The 14584-nt window shown below is 56.1% G+C and overlaps 1 protein-coding gene across 10 annotated transcripts in view; it reads left to right on the top strand.

Annotated features, from left to right (window-relative positions):
* The window catches only part of SNPH (syntaphilin), a 46113-nt gene that overhangs the window by 177 nt on the left and 31352 nt on the right, over positions 1 to 14584 (top strand). For 8 of the 10 annotated variants that reach the window (XM_055138129.1, XM_055138125.1, XM_055138123.1 and 5 more), the window contains exon 2: positions 169 to 279. The gene's annotated coding sequence lies outside the window, so the exon portion shown is untranslated. Of the gene's footprint in view, positions 1 to 21; positions 280 to 536; positions 556 to 14584 lie in introns of those variants that run through there. The other 2 variants (XM_055138120.1, XM_055138128.1) reach the window with 2 other exon arrangements.

Below are 14584 nucleotides of genomic sequence, written 5' to 3'. Positions count from 1 at the left end.
TGGAGGGGCCGCGCCCTGGACGCGCCGGGGACCCCGCGCCCCGCCCGCAGCCGCCCCCTGCGGCCCCGGGCGCCACCGCCCGCGCGGCCCCGCGCGCCTTCTCTGAAAATCTCAATTTTTCCCCCCTCCCAGTTAATTTTTTATTTTTTCCTTCCCCCGCCGCCGCAGGTTGCTGATCCAGGCCGGGCAGCTGCAGCGGCGACTGCAGAGGCGCTGCGCCAAGCGGGGCTGGAGCGCTGCGAGCCGGCGGGGCTGCGGAGGGCGGGCGCGTGGACGCAGGTGAGGAGGCCGCGGAGCAGCCGGGCGGGGGGCTCCCCCAACCCCCAGCCTCCCCACGGAGCCGCACCGCAGCGGGGGGGGGGCGGGGGGGAGGAGCGGGCGACTGCTCGCTGCGGTAGAATCCTCCAGAGGACCCCGGCCGAGGAGGGGTTAACTGTGACTCATCTTACCCTCCCTTCATTCCCTGCACCCGTATCCTGCGCCCCCCGCCCCCACCCCTTGGGAAATTCGCTCGTTAGACGGATGATGCCCATTGCAGCTGGGAAGACGCCTAAGGTGGGCGACTGGGAGGGTCTTAAGGACCACCCCACTCCCGTCTGTCTGTCTGCCGCGTCGGGGATTTAGCAAACAGTTCCGCCCCTTCTTGGGGGAGGAGCAAGGGTACTTGGGGGTGGCAGGAGAAGGGAACCCCGTAACCAACCCAAGGTCAAGTGCCAGTGCCTGATTCCCCACCCTGTGCTCCTGTGGAGAAGCTGCAAGGCCCCGCAGGAGAACTGGAAACGAGGTCCAGGAGCCCGGGAGGAGGGAGGCCCGGCCTCAGTCTCCCTCCCAGGGGCCAGGGGACTTTTTCCCTCGCCCTTCAGCCGAGAGGGAGCCGGGCTCTTTGGAACAACGTGCCAACCCGCCATCAGCCCTCACCCTGAGGGCTTGGCCACCCTCTGCCCTCTCTGCCCATCTGCTGGTGTGGGGTGGAGGGAAGGGTCCGAGTGTGGCCCCCAGGGCCTTTGCTTCCCCATAGACCACATGGATCCTTCTTAGTTCTTTCCCGTGTGGTGCCTGTTCGTCTGTCAAATGCAGGTGTTGAATTGGTTTCTCGTCTTCGTTGAGTTCGTGACTGGCTCTACCTGGTGGGGTTGGACCCCCACCCCCCCGCCCTGCGTCTCCTAAAGCGGCTCAGAACTTAAGCTTGGGGCTGGGAAATGAGGGGTTTGGACTCGGAAGTTCTCGAAACAGTGACCTTGTGGGCGCAGCGACTCTGGTGGCACCAGTCTGTCCTATCGTGGCGTCCCTGTCCCCCGTCACTGGGTCACCTCTGTGCAGTGGCTTCCCACGCTTCAGTTCCCTCATTGCCCAGTCTGGGGCCCGTGGGGGTCTCGGGGGGCTGCAGTGAGGATTCGGTGAGACGGACAGGGAAGCTCAAAAGCCGTGCCTGTGCACAGAGCGTGTTGTCGGGGGCTTGGGAGGGAACCGGGGATGCTGGGACCCTCCTCTCGCCCCTCTTTCCCCATCGTGCCTCTGGATGGTTCCTTGAGAGAGAGCTGGGCCGCCGGGCTAACGGCCTAGGAAGGCTCCGGGCGATGCAGATGTTCCCCCTGCAAAGGCTGAGACATCTCTCTGGCAGCTGACGGGCCTGCGGGGGCATGGGTGGCCCAGCCCGGCTTTGGAAAATCCTGGCAGTGGAGGACAGAGTCCCCAAAGCAGGGTGGTGGCAGAATGCTCCAGGGGTTGCCGGCCCCGAGGGACCTGATCTCACTCGGACCCCCTGCACGCCCCTCCCCTCCCTGAAGTCTCCCTGAAACCAGACAGACCACTTTTCACATCTGCATTACCTGTTCTTTACCTTCCCTCCTGCCGTCACTCACAGCCTCTCATCCACCCTTTCTTGCTTCAGTTTATTCCATGGCCAGAGTTGGCCTCAGACAGCGTGATAGAGACTCCCCACGGGGAGAGGCAGGACGCTTTGCTGCTGCACGGCTGGGCCAAAAGAGACTGTGGCCCTAACCGCCCTGGGCCCCTGTTCCACCAGACGCGCCTCCCAGCAGAGCCCTGAGCACCTCTAACCTCTAAGTTTCCTCTCTGCGCCTCTAACCTCTAGCCCGTGGCTGGGCTTAGTCAATGTGACATCAAATCAGTCTGAGGAGGGGGCCAGAGGCATAGCACAGTGGGCAGCTCACCTGGGTTTAATCCCCAGCACCCCACTAGAGTCCAGCAACTAGTGATCCCTGAGCACAGAACCAGGAGTAATCCCTGAGCACAGAGCCAGGAGTAAACCCTGAGCACAGAGCCAGGAGTAAACCCTGAGCACAGAACCGGGAGTGAGCCCTGAGCACAGAGTCAGGAGTAAGCCCTGAGCACTTCTGGGTGCGACATCCCCTCCCCCAATAAAACAAAGAAGTTTGAGGAAATGCTGCCCCTAAATCAGTTAGATCAGGGAGAAAGCTGGGAATGCACACGCGGTGTTGGTAAAATCACTTCAGGGCCCTGTATGTATGTGTTGTTGGTTACTCTATTTGTTTTTTGGGTTTTTTGGGGGGACCACACCCGACAATGCTCAGGGGTTATTCCTGACTCTGCACTCAGCAGTCACTCCTGGCGGGCTCGGGGGACTATATGGGATGTTGGGGATCGAACCTGGGTCAGCCGCAAGTGCCCTACCTGCTGTGCTCTCTCCCCGGCCCCCATTGGTGACCCTTGTTATCGCAGTTACTAATACTGTGGTGAGGGCTAGGGCCCGTGATGACCCTCAACCGTTTCCCCCCCCCAAATCACGTGTGAAGGGGCGAGATGAGATGGGAGAGCGATGGCACACGCACACAGATGCTACTGGCGGGTGCAGGATGACTGGGAAGGAGGGGGCCTGGGCAGGGAGGGAGTCCAGGCACTTGCTGTGTTGGGGGACGGGGAAGAAGGGAAAACTCCAACGGGCCAAAATAGAGGAGCAGTAGAAAAATAAAGAGACCCAGGTCCAGGGTTGGTGAAGGTGCTGAGGGTGCAAGTGAGGCCTTGCGTGGGGAGGCCCTGTGTCCCGCTACCCAGCACCACCAGGTATAGTTCGTGACCCTAACACAGGCCAAGCTCTACTGGACAGGCCTCCCTGCAAAATAGCCACATCAAGTCTCCTCCTACCAGGCTGGAGGGATAGCACAGCGGGGAGGGCGTTTGCCTTGCACTCGGTCGACCCAGGTTCGATTCCCACCATCCCATATGGTCCCCTGAGCACCGCCAGGGGTGGTTCCTGAGTGCAGAGCCAGGAGTGACCCCTGTGCATCACTGGTGTGACCCAAAAAGAAAAAAAAAAAAAGTCTCCTCCTACCGCCACCTCACTGTGTGACCTTGGTAGATCCTGCCGCTGCCTCCCGCCTCTGGGCTCTGCTCTCTAATGCCCAGACCTGAACTGCACAATCCCCGCGGCCTCTTGTGGTTCTGACCTTTGTTGGTCTTTGGCTTGGGGGCCGCATCCAGCAGTGCTCAGGAGGTGCACGGGAGACCCTGTGTGGTGCCAGGGATCAAACCCGGGGTCAGCCACCAGCGAGGAGGCCGTTAGCCCTGGACTATCTCTCCGGTCCTCTGACCTTTGGTCACGTGGATTTCGTTAAGTGAAAATGAGGTCATTATTACTTCCCTCCGCTTTATTTACGAAGCGCCAGCCCGTGACGTGGCTCAGCCCTCGGCATCTGATGCCTATTTTAAAGAGGAGGCTGGGACTGCAAGATCGCCCTGCCCGCGGCTGCCCTGCTGGAGTGGCAGGACTGTGCGTCCTCTGATGGGAAGGAGTGTTCTTGCCCTGGGCTGTGCCGAGTCCCCGAGTCCTGCTCACAGAACTATGGGGGGGGGGGGGGCGGGCGGCTCCCGTGCCTGCGGAGGCGGGTGGAGGAAGAAGCACCATGGCGGGCTCAGGACAAGACGTTCCCCCCCCTAAGACTATACTGCAGGGAGGGGACTGGCAGGATTGGAAACTGTGGACAGCAGCCCTGAAAGGTCTTCCTGTCGCGGGGGGCTCTGCTTGCTGCAGGGAGGGGGGTGCCCCTGGGCGAGAAGGATGGATGAGCCAGGAAGATCAACATATTTTCTGCGTGCTTTCACAAATAGGGGAACACCCTGCTTTATGGAGGCTTGAATGTTTACTCCCCGGGCCCTTGCATTACTTAGGCGACTGGGGGTTGGGCCACACCTGACCTGACGCTGTGCGTAGGACTGACCTGAGTGGAGCCTGGGGAGACGGAGGGCGGGCCAGGGATTTGAAGCAGACGTGGCCAGATACAAGGCAAGCACCTTAGCCCTTGTACTAGTTCTCTGTCTCCAAGGCACTATCATTTTAGTCATTTTACATGATAGCACAGTAATGGTAGGGCGTTTGCCTTGCACGCGGCCATCCCAAGTTCGGTTCCTCCGTCCCTCTTGGAGAGCCCAGCAAGCTACCAAGAGTATCCCGCCTGCACAGCAGAGCCTGGCAAGCTCCCCGTGGCGTAGTTGATATGCCAAAAACAGTAACAACAAGTCTCACCATGGAGACATTACTGGTACCCGCTCGAGCAAATTGATGAACAACGGGATGACAGTGACAGTGACATGTAAGAAAGCCAGGGTCAGGAACAAGCCCAGAAGCACATTGCGAATCTGCTGGAGAACCTGAGATGGTTTACGGGGGGCGGGGGGCATCGTTTGGGGAGTCAGCAGGCTGCTTTTAGTCTGAGCTCTCACTGAAAGTGTTACTTGGGATAAGTCCGTTTCCACCCCACATACAGAGTGGATGCATGCCGGCTCTTGGAGTCCTAAAGACCACCACATCCCAGAGGGTCAGAGACCATTGCTCGTCTCACTACACATCTCTCTTATTCGGTGTCTTGTGTGTTGGTCAGGCCCTGGGATACAGGGAAGAAGGAAAGGGGATCTCTGTTGAGAGAGCCGCCCTCTGCCTGCAGGAGGCATATCCTACCGTGCAGGTGAACCAGAGGGCTGCATGCAGTGGGGGACTGAACAAGGTGCAGGAAGAAATCCTGAGGCATGTGGTGGGGGGCGGGGGGTTAGGAAGGCCACTGTTTGCGCACCTTATTTTCTGACTTGTATTTGTGTATAAGAATTCTCCCTCACTTGGGGCTGGAGTGATAGCACAGCGGGAAGGGCGTTTGCCTTGCCCGCAGCCGACCCGAGTTCTAATCCCAGCATCCCATATGGTCCTCTGAGCACTGCCAGAAGTAATTCCTGAGTGCAGAGCCAGGAGTAACCCCTGTGCATTGCCGGGTGTGACCCAAAAACAAAACAAAACAAAAAAAAACCCCAAAGAATTCTCCCTCACTTAGGACCATTCTAAAGAATTCTAAAGACTTGTTGGCTTGGACCCAAACAGTCCCTAAAAAGTGACCAAGGGTCCAAAGGACCATTCGAGCCCACTTGAATGCAGTTTCACCGGAACTCTCCATTGTCCGAGGTGGACCAAAATCTTGCCTCTCCGTAGCGGCATCTCTGAAATCCTTCTCAGGAAGCTTGTCACACACACCCCTCCATCGACATAGGGAATTCTTCTTCATATCATTCTCGGCAGCCCGCCCGTCCGGAACACCCGCCTCAGGAGGGGTGGCGGCATTTACCCAAGATTACTCAGCAAAGCTGGGATCACAACTCTGGCCTATATGGATTATTTGGCTTTAGCCGCATGGGGTCATTCTAGATCCAGGTCACCGGAGGCCTGAGGGGACCTTTTTTCAATTTGCTCAGCCACTCGCTCACCGAGGGAAGGTTTGTTGGGGCGCGAAGTGCGAGAGCCCAGGGACCTTGGGGGGAGGTGCGTGTCCCCCAGGCTGCTTCGCACCTCTGAATGGACAGATATTTATGAAGATATTATGTCACATGCTCAGCACTGGCCTCTGAATGGAGGTACCGAGCCAGCCCGAAGGGAGTGTCTGGGAGCAGCCTGGCGCAGTGGAAAGAACCAGCCCCAGGAAGCCAGGACACTGGGGAGCTCCCCCTGGCTGTCAGCTCCCCTGGCACCCTGGGCCCAGGCCCTCGGCTTGGAAAATGAGCCTGCGTGGCGCTCTGGCCGGGCCTCGTAAAGTTCCGACTGGCTCCTGATTCATCGACTCTTTCCTCAGTGCTCTCCCCACCGTAGGGGGAATAAGAGTTGATGGGGTAAGGGGGCGGCTCTGGAGAGATAGCACAGTGGGGAAGGCACTTGCTTTGCATGCAGCTGACCCAGGTTCAATTCCCAGCATCCCAGATGGTCCCCCGAGCCCACCAGGAGTGAATCCTGAATGCAGAAGCAGGAGTAAGCCCTGAGCGTCACCGGGTGTGGCCCGCAAACAAAAAAACAAACTAGCGGATGGGGTTCAATCACGTGGATGGGTTGTTCACAAGAGGCAGGAACAAGTGCTCCGTGGACTGGAGGGAGGGAAGGGGGGGGGGCTTGGGGAAGACTCTCTGCTTTGAAGGAAGGATGCGAATCGGAGGTGTTGGGATTTTTGTTATTTGTTTGGTGGGGGTGGTTCTGGGTTTTGCTTTCTTTTCCTGAGCCGGGAGGGATATTAGAAGTGTGCTGACTTTCGGAGACAGGCAGGCTGGCCCGCACAGCAGGGATTTATGGGCTTCAGCTCCCAACTGATCACTACCTTTGGAAATCTATGCTGGCGTGGCCAACGTTTATCTTGGCTAGCTGAGATCATGTAAATGACTCTCAAGTAGAGAGTTACTTACTATTTCTGTCCAGAGAGAGGGGAAGAGCATTCTAATACTAACCCCCAAATAACATGCTTCTGTGCGATCAGACCTTTTTTTAAAAAAGACACTCCTGGGGCTGGAGCAATAGCACAGCGGGTAGGGCATTTGCCTTGCATGCGGCTGACCCGGGTTCGATTCCCAGCATCCCATATGGTCCCCTGAGCAGCGCCAGGGATAATTCCTGAGTGCAGAGCCAGGAGTAACCCCTGTGCATTGCCGGGTGTGACCCAAAAAGCAAAAAAAAAAAAAAAGAAAAAATTAAAAAAGGCACTCCTAACAGAATACATTTTACTTTCTTTAAACACCTACTTCGTTAAGTGTCTTTATTTTGCCCTTTCCACCACAGACCAGTGTCCTCTGGCGCTGGAGTCAGGATTCTTGGGTTCAACATCCCAGCTCAGTTTCTCTGGGAGCAGCTGGTTCCTTAATCTGGAAAACAGCAATGACACTGTTTACCGCATTAGGTTATTCAGAACTCTGCATGCCACCGTTGAGCAGTGTGAAAAGCAGGGAACCTCAGCCTGGGCTGTCTACAGAGGTTTTTTTTTAAATAGTGGGTATTTGGGGGTGACAGCGAATTGCAAAGTGTTTGCTTAAAAGCAGCAGTGGCAGCCTGCTCCTGCCATTCCCACCACACAAGAATCTTCTAGCGTTGTCAGAGCCTCTGATCTCTATGACGGCTATTTGGGAGTCTGTTTGCAACAGCTCTTGCTGCGTCCAACATGGCCAGTGGGGTGGGGGCAGCTCCCAGGCAGTGCTCAGGCGGGGCCCTGGCCACCTGGGCCAGCGGGTCAATACTAGGACTTGGGCATGCACCGATGCTCGGGCCCCGGGGAGCCAGAGGACACTCGGGCCACCCCAGCAACTCGAGGAGTCTCCAGACCTGCACCCGGAGACACTCCAGGGACCCTGTGTCGCTGGGGACCAAGCACAAGTCAGGGACACTCCAGGCCTGTGCCTTCACCGTCATCTCCAACCCCCGAGGTTGGGGGGGTGGGGGGCGTGCTATTTTAATTTTTGTTTGTTTTGTTTTCGGGCCACACTTAGCCATGCTCTGGGGTTACTCCTGACCCTGCACCCAGGAATCAACCCTGGTGGTGCTCAGGGGACCCTATGGGATGCCCAGGATTGAACCCAAGTCGACCACGTGCCAGGCAAACACCCTACCTGCAGTACTATTGCTCCCACCCCCGTGACCGTCTTTAATGCATAGATTAGAGTGTGTCTGTGACAGTGCCGCTCTAGGCGCCCCTCACGTTGCACTGAGGATGAGGGGAGAGAAGGGCGGGGGCTGGAAGGCCAGGCCCGGGCAAGGCGCGCCTTCTCCGCAGGAAGGGGGCTCGGCCTGCCTTGGGCGGCTCTCAGCTTCTGGGCCCTCCGCTTCCAAGGCTCCGATTGTGCCTCGGCCCCTTTCGGCCCTTCTGCTGCCTGCAGGGAGCGCGGCCTCCCGTCTGCCCTGTGCCTCAGAGGCTGGCGTGAGCCAGGCCTCCCTGCCACAGGGACTCGGGAAGCCTGGTCGGCAGCCTCTGCAGAGGGAGCTTGGCTGACAGCCTGGGCAGCCTGGCATAGGAGCCACCCCTGAGAGCCAGGCGTGAGAAGCTTCTGGCAGCTCCCCTGAGGGCGGGCCGGGGCCCCTTCTTTCCAGCTCCGCCGGCCCCCCTGAGATCTGACCACCTGCGGTGGGGCCTGGGAATCGGCCTGCACAGCAAGCCAGGCGCCCACCCGCAGCTCGGCCGCAGGGTCCCCGCAGAGAGAACGGTGGGCTGGGACCCTGGAGACAGGCTGACGCCCTCTCCCAGAAGGGCCCTCTCCTTTGCCAGGAGAAACCCCGCTGGGGTTCAGACAGCAGCCGCTGAGAACAGTTTCACGTGTCTGTGGTCCGGTTAATCAAATATTCATCAAGCACCTACTAGTGGCCAGGCTTGATCCTGGGCCCCGTGGGGGAATGCAAGCGTGTATTTCCATCCGTGCATTCCCGTTCCACGTACGGTCGGCCAACTCTCAGGCCGGGACCCCAAGGCATGGTTCCTACCTCCTGGGAACCTGTTAGCCTGATTTAAAAAAAAGAAAGTCAGAGCTGAGTGGACGGAGGGCGAGGCACACTGAGCTACGCCCAGCAGCTGCCGCTGGACGGTCTGCGCTCCCTTGGGACCACACTCTGGGACCACAGAGATTTGTCAGCCCGGGCACGACTGGCATTCTGGCCGTTACGGTGATGTTCGGGAAAGCCTTGTTGATCTCAGTAAAACTGGGCATAGCCAGAAGAAAGGCTGAAGCACAGATGGGGACAGAGAGAAGCAGCAGCAGCATACCAGCCCGGCCCACTGAGCATATGTGAGCCTCAGTGTCTGAGGAGCGCAGAGAGGGGAAGTGGGCTGTCCAGAGCTCCCCAGCGGCTGTGGAGCTGTGTCCGTGTCTCCGTGCCGGTGTGCGTGGTGTGAAGCTGTGCTCTTTCTTCTAAGCCACAGTGCCTCTAAGCAGGTGATTGGTGAGTGACTGGTGAATAGAGCGAGGAAACGGGCTGCAGGGAGAGGACAGCTTGTGAGGTGCGTGTCTTGCACTCTGCCAGTCCAGGTTTGCTCCCCAGCACCACGTACGGTTCCCCGAGCCCCGCCAGGAGTCAGCCCTGAGCACAGCTGGGTGAGGCCCAAAAACACGGCAAAAGGAAAAAGGGTTGAAGAAATCATTCAACGGGTAGGGTACTTACCTTGCATGCAGCCTTGCATGACCTGGGTTCAATCCCCGCCACCCTGTATGGTCCTCGAAGCCCACTGTAGCATTGTAGCACTGTCATCCTGTTGTTCATTGATTTGTTCGAGCGGGCACCAGTAATGTCTCCATTGTGAGACTTGTTACTGTGTTTGGCATATCAAACATGCCATGGGGAGCTTGCCAGGCTCTGCCATGCGGGCAGGATACTCTCGGTAGCTTGCCGGGCTCTCCGAGAAGGGTGGAGGAATTGAACTCGTGTGGGCCACGTGTAGGGCAAACCCCTTACCCGCTGTGCTATTGCTCCAGCCCTTCCTTTAAGTATTTCTTTTTTTTTCTTTTTCCCTCGAAGCCCAACCAGGAGTAATTCCTGTGTGCAGAGCCATGAGTAAGCCCTGAGCATTGCTGGGTATGACCTCCTTCTCGGGAAATTAAGAAAGGAGGGAGGAAGGAAGGGAGGGAGGGAGGGAGGGAGGGAGGGAGGGAGGAAGGAAGGAAGGAAGGAAGGAAGGAAGGAAGGAAGGAAGGAAGGAAGGAAGGAAGGAAGGAAGGAAGGAAGGAAGGAAGGAAGGAAGGAAGGAGACTGAGTCACGGGGACTCTCCCTAGCTCCCCGCGCTGGGCTCAGGCTCCCCCAGCCTCGAGTCTCCTGTCGCTCCTTGTCCCCTCTCTCCTGGCTTCCGCAGCGGCTCTCGGGCCTGCACAGCCCTTTCCTGCGCCCCCCACCCCACCCCGCGGCCCCCAGCGGGGTGCCCAGGCGTGAGGCTGGCTCATGGACGTCCCCCGGCACCCCACGCCCGGGCAGCAGCTTCTCCAGGACTGTCCTTTCCACCTCAGTCTGCGCTGCCCCTTCCTGCCCCTTCTGCCACGACTGCCCTGTCCCCGGGCCCGACGGAACTGCCATCTCTCAGGGGCCCAGGGCCCTCCGCCCAGCGCCCCCAGCGCCTCCCCTCTGTCACCACACAGAGCTCTGAGCAGCCCCCACACCCTCCACCCCACCAGCCCCAGCCCTGCAGGGCAGCCCGCGGTTCTGTGCTCGGACAGAGTTGGGCGGCACTTGAGTCAGCTCCCCAACTTGGGGCTCCTCTCCCGAGAGCCTGTGTCTACCCCCCGCCCCATGGCAATGGGGGCTCCTCACCCAGCGAGGGGGGCTCTCTGCCTGGAAGCCGGCGGGGGGCAGAAGGAGATCGGTGTGGCGAGGAATCCCTGTAGACCAGCCTCCATGTGAAGGAGACCAGGAGTCCAGCCTCAACCTGCTCTGCCAGCCGAGGGCAGGCGGACACACGCGAGCTGCCATCCTGCCCCCGCCCCCACCTCCCCCTATTTCTTTCTTTGACTGTAGCTGATGAGCAGGTCCCTGTGTTCCCCTCACCCTTCATCTCCTTGATGAGAAAAACGAACGTCCTACCCCTAACCCTGGCCTCACCAGAGCAGAACTGGCGTGAGAACTCAGCGTGGTTAGTGATCCCGTAAGTGGGCAGCTGGGAAGAGAACTCCATGGGCAGGGGTGCGTGCCCCAGAGGCACGAGGCCCTGAGCTTGATCCTCGGCACTTCGTGGTCCCCGAGTCCACTGGGATGGCTGTGGCAGCCCCCCGCACTGCCGGGACCAACAGCGGCATCACCAGGTTCGAGCACTGAACTGTCGGCCAGCCCGCAGTCAGGACAAATAAGAACAGGAAGGCCCCAGAGTCTTATGAGCACTGCTCGTGAGCCCCCTGCCTCCCTCCCACCCCCCGAATAAATCTCAGATTATCAGCATCCAGTAGGTGCTTAATCAATGCCAGTGTCCTTCCATCTGCAGTTAGAAAGAACCAAATAGGGGCTGGAGCAATAGCACAGCGGGGAGGGCGTTTGCCTTGCACGCGGCCAACCCAGGTTCGATTCCCAGCATCCCTGAGCCAGGAGTAACCCCTGTGCATTACAGGGTGTGACCCAAAAAGAAAAAAAAAAGACCAAATAATAGCAAAGGGGGAAAAAGCAATGTCCATTCAGTTAACAGCGATCTCCCTTCGTCCTGGGCTGGGTGGCTGCAGAACCAGAACCGTTCAGAGAAAGGGAGCTTCCGTCAAATGAAAGTTGGGCTCTGTAACCTTCTGATTCCTTCCTGCCCTGAATTTCTGTGTTCTGTGAAGTCTTGACTCGGATCTCATTAGTCAGTTATTAGAAATCAGTTTGGCAAATTGCCAAATGCTTTCTTTTCAGCAGATCAACTTTAGGGGGGAGAAACTCCAAATCAATAATAGTGAATTTTTTGTTTAAATATTGAATGTAATCAAAGTAAAGTGAAAGTAAAGTGAAATTTACCAGTTACACATGCGGGGTGGGGGGCTGGGGGGGTGGGGGGAAGGGGGGAGGTATATTGTGATTCTTGGTGGTGGAATATGTGCACTGGTGAAGGGATGGGTGTTTGAGCATTGTATAACTGAGACTTTAACCTGAAAGCTTTGTAACTTTCCACATGGTGAATCAATAAAAGAATTTAAAAAAAAAAAAGAAATCAGTTTGGGGCTGGCTTCGATGTCTGTGTAGCACAGATTAAAAGAGAACTCTGGGGGTTGGAGCAATAGCACAGCAGGGAAGGCGTTTGCCTCGCACACAGCTGGCCTGGGTTCGATCCCCGGGCATCCCATAGGGATTCCTGAGTGCAGAGCCAGGAGTTACCCCTGAGCACTGCCAGGGCAGAAGCTGGAGCTCTCGTAGAGCCCGTGAAGGGGGACGGCAAGATGTTTGGGCCACGTGGCCAGTGTTGAGGTTGAGTTTGGAGAAGCCTGAGGCATGGCTGACGGAATGGGCCTCCGGAGACCAGGGCTGTGCGTGATTTCCCCAGGGCCCACTGTGAGCCAGCACACAGGTGCTGGGGGCAAAGGGTGTGCTGGTGGCACGGTGCCTCCGTGTCCCTCGTAGACGGAGCCCTGGGCCCTGAGACTGCTGAGACGGCTCCAGTGCCACATTTCTCAGTCAGGGACCCTGGGGGATGCCGAGGGAGCCACAGGTGAGGGGTGGGGGAGGCATGGCCTGAGACTGGGGGGCTGACCGGTAGGACAGGGAGGGCCACAGGCAGGAAAGGAGATGGGAGGGGGCCACAGTCCGGAAAAGGCTGAGACGCCGCGTGGCTGCTTCATGGTTGGCGTGTCCATCATCTGTGTCTGTACATCTGTGCGTGTCTCCCTGAGAACGAGCCCCCTGCTTGCTCACTGCTGCCCCTGTCCCTCCTTCTTCCAGCTTTAGTCCTGCCCAGCAAGCTGCACCCAGCTACAATGTACAGTTTGTGCAACTGGGCATCACTGTAACTTGTGAAACTGTGACAATGGATAAGATAATGACCACCTCCATCACCCCCCAAGCTTCTTCCTGCCCTTGGGTGGTTCCTCCTCCTTGTATGGCCCAGCCCCCTCATTCCTAGGTAACCACCGGAATGACAACACTCTGTCACTCCAGCTTACTTTCTATTTTTCCAGACTTTTTAAATAAATGGAACCAATATAGTATATCCTTTGGGACGGGGGCGGGGTGGGGGTCGGTGTCTGACTTCTTTCCTTCAGCTCAATTATTTTGAGATTCGTGTTGTTATATAGATCATCATTTGTTGGGGTGGGAGCCTCACCCACCAGTGCTCAGGGCTGTCTCCTGACTCTGTGCTCAGGGATCACTGCTAGCAGTGTTCAGAGAACCATAGATGGTACGGGGATCGAACCCGGGTTGACCACGTGCAAGTGCCTTACTTATTGTACTGTCCCTCCAGCCTTTTATCTATCAATAGTGTTTCTATTTTCTTTTTGTGAGTTAAAGTTCATTTTGCAGAAAGATAAGTCAGAAGTTGTTGATGCACTTGTCTGTTAATGGAGTTTGGGCTTTGCTGTCATAGGAAGAGCTGCTAGGAAGACGTGCTGGTCTCCACATGGCTGTACTTCCCTTCACTCCAGGGTGAATTCTGGGCAGTGAAGTATAATGGCCGGGTCCTTTCATAAACTCTCAATTTCCAGAACCTGCTCCTGTTTCTGGAGCAGCTGGCCCTCCCGTTTGCCTTCCCAGCCGTGGTGGATGCCGGGTCCACTCCTGTCTCATCCTCAGTCTTTCCTACTTGCCCTCTGTAGGTTTGGAGTGGGCACTCAACTCCTTAGAGCTCTGGTTTGCATTTTCCTCCTGACTCATGATGCCGAGTGGCCCTCCGTGTGCTTCTTTGCCACCCATGATCTCTAGGGAAGTGTCTGTTCAGATATTTTTGTCCTTTCTTAAGTATTGGACCATTTGGTTGTTGTCTGATGAAGTTATGCAAGCTCTGGGTAGAGGCTGGATTCTTTGTCCAATTTCTATTTTGAGAATAGTTTCTTTTTCTTAATTAATTTGTATTAAAAAACATGATTGACAGCGTTGTTCATGATACAGTTGTTTCAAGCATTTAGTGTTCAACACCACCACTGTGACCTTCCCTCCACCACTATCCCCAGTTTCCCTCCCAATACCAACCTGCCCCCTTAGGCACATGAAACATTTACTTTATGCTACATATTCCAATAGAATTTTTTAAAATGGCAAATAGAATGATCTGAAAATAATAAAAGCCAATTTATGATTACTATATGATTTTGACCTATATAAATAAGAACAATAAGACCAGCTAATAAATATAAAATTCCTATTATAATTTATATATATGTATATAATTAGCAGGCACAGGCTGGAGCAATAGCACAGTGGGTAAGGTATTTCCCTTGCACGTGGCCAACCCGGGTTAGATTCCTCCATCCATCTTGGAAATGCCAGCAAGCTACCAAGAGTATCTTGCCCACACGGCAGAGCCTGGCAAGCTACCTGTGGTGTATTAGATATGATATATGCCAAAAACAGTAACAACAAATCTCACAATGGAGAGAGACATTACTGATGCCCGCTCGAGCAAATTGATGAGCAACAGGATGACAGTGACAGTGATACAGTGATAGTATATATATATATATATAAGGCTTCAACTCTATAATCTACAGTATATTACATTAAATTTTATACTTGGATCTCATTATGGTAATAATTATATCTCGCTTATCATTGTAAAAACTTTTAAAGTGATCTATATTAATATATTTTGGAATTTACACAGAATAGGTAAAGCCTATTTATGTAAAATTTCACCCCTACACTTTATGTAAACACTGTGGTTTACAAAG

This window comes from Sorex araneus, chromosome 5, assembly GCF_027595985.1.
Source record: "Sorex araneus isolate mSorAra2 chromosome 5, mSorAra2.pri, whole genome shotgun sequence".
Classification (NCBI taxonomy): domain Eukaryota; kingdom Metazoa; phylum Chordata; class Mammalia; order Eulipotyphla; family Soricidae; genus Sorex; species Sorex araneus.
This window is presented reverse-complemented; position numbering and strand designations above follow the sequence as displayed.